Here is a 9,034-nt window from a genome sequence, read left to right on the forward strand (position 1 = left end):
TGACTTATCACCTAGACAAGGGGGAAGAGATTGATGTCATATATCTTGATTTTAAAAAAGCCTCTATCTGGTATTCCATGATCACGTCTTGGCAAAACTGACTAACTACAGCCTCGACCTCACCATGATCCACTGGCTGGGGAATTGGCTCTGCAGCAGGACCGAGAGGGTGGTAGTTGACAGAAGTCAATCATTGTGGTGCGCAGTGACCAGTGGGGTCCCTCAAGGCTCTGTCCTGGGGCCTATACTCTTTAACATCTTCATCAGTGATGTAGACATTGGTCTCAGAAATGGGCTGGCCAAGTTCGCTGATGACACCAAACTCTGGGGTGAGGCATCCACACCTGAGGACAGAAGGGTGATCCAGGCAGATCTTGACAGGTTCATGAAATGAGCAGGTGAGAATGTGATGGTGTCTAACACCGAAAAATGCAAGGTTCTCCACCTTGGGAGGAAAAACCTGCAGCATGCTTATAGGCTCGGCAGTGCTATGCTGGTTAGCACTACAAATGAAAGAGACTTGGGGGTCATGATTAACCACAAGATGAACACGAGCCTCCAATGTGATGCTGCAGCTAGTAAAGCAAGCAAAATGCTGGCTTGCATCCATAGATGCTTCTCAAGCAAATCCCAGGATGTCATCCTTTCACTGTACTTGGCCTTGGTGAGGCCACAGCTGGAGTACTGCGTGCAATTCTGGGCTCCACAATTTTAAAAGGATGTGGAGAAGCTTGAGAGAGTCCAAAGGAAAACCACGTACATGATTAGAGGGCAGGAGAACAGGCCTTATGATGAGAGGCTGAGAGCCATGGGACTTTTCAGCCTGGAAGAGCAGACGCAGGGGTGATCTGATGGCCAGCTACAAGTTTATCAGGGGTGCTCACCAGGATCTGGGGGAAAGTCCCCAGAGCACCCCAAGGGGTGACAAGATCAAACAGTCACAACCTCCACCACAACCAATTCAGGCTAGATGTGAGAAAGAACTTCTTTACTGTCCAAGCTCCCAAGGTTTAGAACAGACTGCTGCCGGAGGTGGTTCAAGTACCCACTTTGAACACCTTCAAGACACATTTGGATGCTTATCTTGCTGGGATCCAATGATCCCTGCTGACTTTCTGCCTCTGGGGCAGGGGGCTGGACTCGATGATCCTTCTAGCCCGAATGTTTATGAAATCTAATGAAATAGTTACATTAGTACCAAACCTGTGCATAGACAAAGCATTTTCTAGCTAAACTAACTCCCAGTAGTTTTGGGAAGTTCACATACAGAATTGAAAGTATGGCTTCTCACTAAAGCTGTATTGTCTGCAAAGATTGACTGACAGAGGACTAGTACAGTCTGAACATGAAACAGGCCATTTTGACAGTGAAGAGAGGAGCCCTAAACAAGATGAGACAACAGGTGAAGCTTCATTTACAAGTCCAAAGTAATTTATTGCAGGCATGCTGCAAGTCATGCAGCTTTCATACAATTATGCATAATTACCTTATTTGCAACTTCAGATTGCTAAATTTTTACTTGTGTTTTCCCAGAAAAAATAACAGCATAATAGATTCAAACTGCTTTATAAGTCAATCAACAATTGTTTGGATAATCAGGCCTTTTTGTTACTGCTTGATTTGAGAGAGAAAACAGTTCCCTTGTCTTTCAAGTCTTTCTCTTCCCCTCTCTGTTATACAGAGATCAAGTAAAACAACTTCTGTTTGCATGGGGCCAATTCAGTGAAGCTACAATCTTTGTGGGATATTGAGCCAGGCACTGAAGTGGGCACCTTTAATTCTGACTGAAGTGGCCAATCCAAATTTAATTTTATTTCATTTTTATTTTTTTTTATTTTTTTTTATGCAATGTAATAGCATTTCCAAAAGTTTAGCCAGCACTTTATGGCTAACTCTCAGATATGAATCACCAGCCCTGAAGCTTCATGTGATGATTCAAGGGGCAGAAAGTTGGACAGATTTTGTGCCCATGTTCATTTGCAAACTCCAGATGACTTTGGCGTGTGGTTTTCTTGCTTTCCTCTGGAGAGCACTATACAAAATTAATGCTATGAATACATAAGCTCAGCATGCATGTGTCATGCAAGGAAAATATGCTACAAAATTCCCACTTAATGCATCTGACAAACTAGGTTGTAATTCGTGAAAGCACGTGCCTTTCTGAACCAGTTAGTCTCAAAGGTGCCAGCCACCTTGCCCTACTTTCTGCTTGTCTTTACTGAGAGGTTTTTTCACCTGAATTTTAACCATGAATAGTAATAGTTGGTTTTTCTTTTATCCACTTCTCGCTACATCTGTGGAGCTACAAAACACTTTGTGTGCAAAGCACTTGGATAGTCATTGCCTCTCACAATTCTGTATGATGGGATTCTGTTTCACTGCTTCCTTTGAGAGATCAGATCTTCCTTTGCATCCTCCTGTGCATATTTTAGCTGTTTTGTAAGACCAACATCATACGTGACAAGTGACAAATTAGGGGAGGTGTTTGTATTTGAAACGTGTCCTTACTACAGATCCTACCGTTTGGTTTTACATATTACATAACAGAACAAGCTTAATATACATCCCCTTGGGCTGTGTGGAAAATCCGTTGCAAACTCCAAGCTTTGCAAAACACAAACCACCCCCAGCACAGTGCTCAGCAAACTGCATTTTTCCATTCCCTTGCACTTGCAGCTGTGAATGCAACTGGGAGTGTGTCATGTGCTTAAGCCTCTTAAGTCTGCATGAAACAGTGGTAGTAATTTGGAGGCTGATGAGAATAACCCTACTCTTCAGTAGTGCCTGGATTTTCCACTGACTACCGGATACCTCTAAAGAGGCAGTATTTCACTAAAATTGTGGGACACATGAAGATTTCTCTAAAATCCTTTGGAGCCTCAGTCACTAGCCACATTTGAAGATGTGAGCCTGGATTTTAAGTTCTTTTATGAAGAACAAGCTATTTTTCTTGACTAATTCCAAAAAGCTGAAAGGACTTGTCCAAATGTTGAATTTAAATTCCACATGATTCAAAACTTCATTTAATTTGGTCATTTGGGGTGATAGGTAAGGGAAGATGAATATTCATGATCTCTTTTCTACTGACGTAACATTTTCTCATCTTAATCAGCTAATAAACATGTGCGCACAGGGATGGTAGAAACAAGCTAGCAGTTACTTTAATTGCAAAAATGAATTATAATTTAATGAAGGGGAAAGCTCTGTTTTTAAATATGTTATTTGAAAGTTTATCTGAAGCTATTTCAAGCTGTTGAACAGCTTTCTGGAAAATGCTTTAAGTAGCATTTAAAACTATGGGAAAAACACCTGAAGCCCTCCAAGCCCTAAAAGGCACAGTGTATACAGGAGGCTGCTGTGACATGCACAGGAAGGTGTTTCCCTTCTAATCCTGCCAAAGAATGTGCCCGAAGGGTTAGTTACAAAATGTTGGTTAGCTCCTCAGAAAGTAGAAAATAAAACAAGAGTCAGACCCAGCCAATAAGTTAACCGGAATCCGTTCACTGAGAAAATCCTTGAGTGAGCATTGTAACAGGGGGGTGTTCTGGAAAGTCAGGAGCAACTTCCTTTTCCAGACCTTATAGGGCAGTGATTCTCAGTAGGGCCATGCAAAACTTCGATCCCTGATTCGATTTGGTGGAGATCTGGCCCAATTCAGTGGCCAAATCTCTGAATCAGAATCAAACCAGAGCGCTCTTTAATCTCTCTGAATTGAATCGGAACAGTCCAAATCGATTTGAGGAGATTCGAAAAGGTTTGGACATAGAGACAGCTTTAAATGCTTTTTCTACATACCTCTAGGTAACAGGTGGCTTGTGAATGCTGGGGCACATGGAGTGTCCCACAGAGGCACGGGGGCTCCCCAGCATGCTCAACAGCAGACCTGGAAGTGGACCAGAAGCACTTCCAGGTCTGGTGGGGAGCGTGCTGGGGGCCCCCTCCCGCACCCCCCAGCTCGACTACTGGTGCCTCCTCGGTTGAGGGGGGGCCGGGTCCCTTTGTAGCCAATTGCCGAGCCAGAGAGGCGCTGTGGGGACCCATTGTGCTGCCCAGCAGACCCAGAAGTGGACCAGAAGTACTTCCGGTCCACTTCCGGGTTCACCCCCTGCACTCCTCTGGGATGCTCCGTATGCCCCAGCATCTCAGCGATCACAAGCCGCACCTAGTACCTCGAGGTATGTAGAAAAAACTTTTACAGCTGTGTCTATGTCTGAATAACTGATTCTCCAAATCAGCATCTAATCTTCAGATTCGGATTCGGCCAAATTGAATCGGGGACAGTGAGCTGAATCAACGAATAGAATCACTGTCCCTGATTTGGGCTGAATCTAAATCCGAATCGAATAGAGCCTGCTTTGCACACTCCTAATTCTCAGCATTTTTGGACTCAAGGTGTGCCTCCATAGCTTTTGAAATTGGGTCCCACTCAATTCACAAAAGCTAATTTATATATTACTGTGCTCTTACCTCCTTGCAGAAGGGCTCAGCAGTGGAGAGGGAGAGATCATCCAAGCAGGGACAAGCCTCTCTTTTGTGCAGCGTCAGATATCAACATCCAAACCTGAGCCACTGTTTGGTATTAATGTACAGATTCCATCTACCCCATCTGGGCATTTGTGAAGATTGCAGTTGTTGATGAAGTGCTGCGCAGTTTGCTGGGCACTGCATTCGTACAGGGGCTGTCTGAGATCTTGTGAAGAGTTGTTATGAAGTGTCCGCATCCAGATCTCAGTCTGTTCAGCTTGACCCATGCTTCTCTGTCAAGGTTATGCCCAATGGGGACTTGTTTAGTGTTGGTATAAAACGCTGTAGGAATAGATCTGATCTTTCCCAGCGGTTGGCCCACTCTGTTGCTGCCCATAGGTTTGGTTCAACATCCCGAATCTCAGGAACAAGCCTGAGCCTGTGCTTTTTTACTTAGTTTATCTTCTAACTCTCTATTCATCTCGTCACACCTCATGGCACCTTCCAGTGATCTGCTGGCACCCTCATTGAGAATCGCTGCTTTTTGTGTTGGCCAGCATTTCCTAAACTAGGGTAACGGCTGGCTTGGTCCCATGGTGTATGTTATCTCCTCCTGGGCATAGAGGAGCATGTAAAAAAGCAGCTTAGGAACAAGAATGCAGCAGATCTGCCCACTACTGCTACAAGGAAGAGAAAGGAGCTATTTTCAGGGGCTTGTGTTGCTGCTGAGAGGACTGTCCAGTACAGCAGAGGCAGCCTCCTGATAATGCCAAGAAGAAAAAGAAATCAACCGAGTGGGCATGGGGGTTGAACACAGCTGTGTGGGGAGAAATAAGCTGTGAAAAATACAGGGAGAAACAGCATATTTAGCTTTCTGACAGGGTCAAATCCCTAACTCCATTAGCAGTACAACCCACCCTCCCTGTTCCCACATTTCAGTCGATCTGTTCAAGCCAGTGACAACATTTGGCCCCTTTCTGGGAGCCCCACCTCAAACAGGAGTGGAATTGGGCAGCTAAAAAAACCATGAGGAACAAAAATACCGTGCGGGTCCTGTGCAGTACTCACAGTTGTCTTTATTGGCCAGGTGGGGCCCCTCTCAGATAACCAAATTGCCTCCCGGTTCTAGCTGATAAATTGTTAAGATAGGCCCTTCCAATGAAGTTATATAGTTGCAATTACTGAGAGTGAAAGGAAATCTGGTACTCTGGGTTCTGATATGTGCTTTCCCACTCAGATTATTAACACTGGACAGTTGCCTTTTTGCAGCGGTGTGTGTCCCTGTCACTAAACATGGCGCAGAGCTTCCTCCAGCGTGAGGTTACCTTGCTGTACAGTCTGCTTGAAGCCCGCTGCAAATGCCAGTTTACTTGCGTGGCTTCTCCAGCATGCATTCATTTGCTCCAGAAACTGTCCTCGCATGTAATGGATCTGAAGTGCCTGAAACCTGACAGACCCTGATGAGAAAGGCCAGCTCTGGATTTCCCAGAGACCTCCAGCAAATCCTCTGGAATTGGAAGCAAAGCAAATGCTGACATGCTGGTCGAGGTCCACCTCTTAAAATTAGCATCAGATGACAAATAGTTGGTCCAGAATGCTCAGTGACCGTCTCCGCTGAAGTTGTAGGTGTAACAGCCACTTTGGTGGACCTACTGAAACCAGCTAGCTCGGCCAGTGAGGCCAGCCTGACTACAGCACAGAGCTCAGCGTGGGGAGAGAGCTGAAGTCAGCCAGCTTTACGGCAACCTTTGCAGGTCATGCTGAGCTCCGTGCTCCCACAGCTACTTTGCAATTACCAGTGATACTGGAGCCGGTTAGCTTAAAGTCATTCGCAGTCGGTCATTTTACTGTGGTGCAGACATCCTTGGAGAGAGCTGCCTTGACCTGTCACAGACATGCTGATGCTTAGAAAAGAGGCCCCCTGCACATGCTCGGAAACGACATGGGTGAAGACCAGAGAATGCTTTTCCCTTATGACAGTGTCCTATTTACCCACAGAAAGGACAGTAGCAGTCCCAGGCATCTCCCAACCCCAGTCCTGAATGAAGGGTGAGAAGGTGGGGTCAGCCTCCAGAGCTCATTCTGTCTTTGCTGTCTCTAGGTGCGCTGGAGCTGGAGCAGGGGTATTTTAGGAAATGTGAATGTCTGTCAGTGAAGGAACCCCCAGCTCGATTCACCCAGAGCAACAAGGGACCATTCAGTGTTAGGCCTCCTTCACTACCAAAGTGGGTCAGATTTGATCTAGAGGCCAAGAAGTCTACTGAAGCCATGTTCACTAGTGGTTTGGCTATATGGCCAAAACTCCTGGCTTTTGTTCCAGTGGAGTATACTGCCTGGGTGTGCTAGAGCAGTGGGTGCCAACCTTTTTGGCAGGTGTACCAGTTGCCCCACACCTTCCCCAAGTGCTGCTCCAATTCCCTTCCCTCGCCTGATCTGCTGCTTTGCTTTCTGCTCCCTGCCATGTCTCTGTTTTCCCTGTTCCCTTCCATGACCCCACACACAGGCTGCCCATGTCATTTGTGCCACGCATGGCACATAGATCCTAGATGCTTCTGCTGGGGTGATGATTGTCTTGACTGTGGTTAAACTGTTGGTTAGCAATCCCCGTGAACGTTCTTCTTCTGGTATTGTCCATATACCACTGGTGGATTTAAAAATATATATTTTATAGTCTTTCATGTGACTTGTTCAGTGGCAAAGAGTGAGCTGTGGGGTTGAATCTACTGCTCCCAACCCCCGGTGCCCTGGCTCAGTGCCCTACTCACATGTGTAGATTTTTAAGTCAATTTTTGCTCTGTGGCAGCACCAGAATGGCAGCTTCTGTGACTGCAGCTGGGTACAGGGTTACTGCACTGCAGTAGCCACCAGGACAAGCAGACAGTGCCGCTGCAGCCCCAGTCAGGGACATCGAGTCTCCACAGCAGAGAAGAGTCCTGCCTCCTATTCCACCCATGCACAGCACCTCCCTCTCAGGCCCTCCTGTCCTGCAATGTTTTGCCCAGGGCACATACCCTGCAAGGTATGCCTCTGAGCTTGCTATCTATCATTGTAAATGGTGACAGGGAGTGGAAAGGCAGGGGGAAGGGGAGGCTGCTTTTGAGTCCTATAGTTAGCATATAAGCCTGTTAGACTATAGGATTACCATATCACCCCCTGTTGTGCACCATCTCCTACAATATCCTCTCAGAAACTCGCTGGTATGCAAGAAGCTCTGACTACTGCTCACAGGACCCTTTACTGTCCACAAAGCACTAATCAGGGCACTAAACAGCATCTGTGGAGCCACCACAACAAATCTGTGGCTGTGGACTTTGGCTCTTAGCTGCACCGCTATGGTCAGTCCTGCTGGTCAGGTCCAGGGCATGCTAGAGCAGCCCTCAACACTGAGAGAGAACATAGCCAGGGCTGTCCAACCTCCGAGCCCCATGGGCTGGATGAGTGTGTTGTGCACTAGTGAGGGTTGCACCAGGATGAGCTATGGAGCCCCCCAGGTTTCACACTGTGTGTGGATACTAGAGGTGTGTGAAGCAGGCCCTATTCAATTCAGATTTGGCCCGAATCAGGGACAGTGATTCAATTCATTGATTCAGATCACTGTCCCTGATTCGATTCAGCCAAATCCAAATCTGAAGATTTGATGCTGATTTGGAGAATCAGCAATTCAGACACAGACACAACTTTAAAGGTTTTTTCTATATACCTTGACATAGCAGGCATGGCTTGTGAACACTGCGATGCTGGGACAGATGGAGCATACCACGGGAGTGCAGGGGGGACCCTCCATGTGGTCGGCGGTGAACCCGGAAGTGGACTGGAAGTACTTCTGAGCCCCTTCTGAGTACGCTGGGGAGCCCCCTGCACTCTTGTGGGATGCTCAGTGTGCCCCAGCATCGCAGCATTCACAAGCCCCTGCTACCTAGAGGTATGTCAAAAAAACATTTAAAGCTGTGTCTGTCTGAATCTGCCAAATATGTCCAAATTGCCAAATCTCCAGATCTCTCTCAATTGATTCAGAGGGTTTGATTCAATTTGGAGAGATTAACAGGTCCTCTGATTCAATTCAGATTTGGAGATTTGGCCACCGAATTGGGCCAAATCTGCCGAATTGAATCAGTGATCAAAGCTTAACACAGCCCTAGTGGACACCCCACCACTGTACTGCATCCCTGCACAGACAGTTCCCGCACACTCCCTTCCCCTCCCCTCCCAGCCACTGCACCAGTCACTAACTAGTGTGAACACCCTCCCCTCCCCATGCTCCTGTATGTTCATGCCCCCAGACATGCCCTCCACTCCCTACAACACATTGCACAGCCTTGGCCCTGGGTGAGTTCTGGAGGCAAAACACCTTCCCAAAAGAAGAGACTGGTCGTGGCTGGGTAAATGGCACGCAGTGAATACCAGTAACAGCAGTCCCTCCTGACATGCCCCACAGCTGAGCCGGAAAGCAAAGCTTCAGAAGTGTTCTGTGGCGGTTGCGCAGGTGATAGGCTGGTAAAAAGTTGTCTATTTTACCTAATCTGGCTATGTATTGCTTCTCTAAAGATGTTACTGAAGTTCTCACCCCACC

This window comes from Crocodylus siamensis, chromosome 12, assembly GCF_052110815.1.
Source record: "Crocodylus siamensis isolate JL-2025a chromosome 12, ASM5211081v1, whole genome shotgun sequence".
NCBI classification, from domain to species: domain Eukaryota; kingdom Metazoa; phylum Chordata; order Crocodylia; family Crocodylidae; genus Crocodylus; species Crocodylus siamensis.